Source organism: Micropterus dolomieu, linkage group LG01 (assembly GCF_021292245.1).
Source record: "Micropterus dolomieu isolate WLL.071019.BEF.003 ecotype Adirondacks linkage group LG01, ASM2129224v1, whole genome shotgun sequence".
NCBI classification, from domain to species: domain Eukaryota; kingdom Metazoa; phylum Chordata; class Actinopteri; order Centrarchiformes; family Centrarchidae; genus Micropterus; species Micropterus dolomieu.
In genome coordinates this window covers 6,660,768-6,661,974 of record NC_060150.1, presented here as the reverse complement: position 1 = coordinate 6,661,974, position 1,207 = coordinate 6,660,768, and positions in this window count along the sequence as shown.

Here is a 1,207-nt window from a genome sequence, read left to right as displayed (position 1 = left end):
CTGGTTGCAATCGAGGGAAAGATGAATGCGGCCAAGTACAGGGATATCCTGGACGAAAACCTTTTCCAGAGTGCTCTGGACCTCAGACTGGGCCGAAGGTTTACCTTCCAACAAGACAATGACCCTAAGCGCACCGCTAAAATAACGAAGGAGTGGCTTCACAACAACTCCGTGGCTGTTCTTGAATGGCCCAGCCAGAGCCCTGACTTAAAGCCAATTGAGCATCTCTGGAGAGACCTGAAAATGGCTGTCCACCAACGTTTACCATCCAACCTGACAGAACTGGAGAGGATCTGCAAGGAGGAATGGCAGAGGATACCCAAATCCAGATGTGAAAAACTTGTTGCATCTTTCCCAAAACGACTCATGGCTGTATTAGATCAAAAGGGTGCTTCTACTAAATACTGAGCAAAGGGTCTGAATACTTATGACCATGTGATATTTCAGTTTTTCTTTTTTAATAAATTCGCAAAAATTTCTACATTTCTGTTTTTTTTCTGTCAAGATGAGGTGCTGAGTGTACATTACTGAGAAATAAAATGAACTTTTTTGATTTTTGGAAAATGGCTGCAATGAAACAAAGAGTGAAAAATTTAAAGGGGTCTGAATACTTTCCGTACCCACTGTATAATGCCAGGCTCAGGCAGTAGAACTCATTAGGGTTCAGATGAACACTGAAAATGTAAAATGGTATCAGTAGAGAAGACATTTTGTCTTCATCTGGATCATAAAGAAAGGACTGGGAAAGGAAATACTACTTGAGGCTGGATGTTCCTTTAGAGAGCCCAAATCCCCCTCAGCCTAATCACGTAGTACGTGCTTTGAATGAAATATGGTAAAAGGTTTTCTACATCTCCCTGCAGGGCAACACATGGAAATGAGGAGAGAAGACTGACAGCCACAAGTGATTCAGCAGCATGTATGGCTGACATTAATGTTACGATTACTACTGCCTGCAGTAGTGAAAGATCTGGATGCTTTCAAAGTTAAGAAAGGCAAATAGCTGGACAGAACAGACATGAAGATGCACAGCTTAATGAATAAAATGGCCGATGCACTGACTGACTAATGTACGAGGCCCCTAAGGGGACATGCTCACAGATAGTGATTATCTGGTGTGCACGAGAATCTTTTTTTGCACATGTGCCCTCAATGCCTCCGTAGTAATCAGTGGGTAGAAACACAAAGACCTTTTCAATGCTGCCAA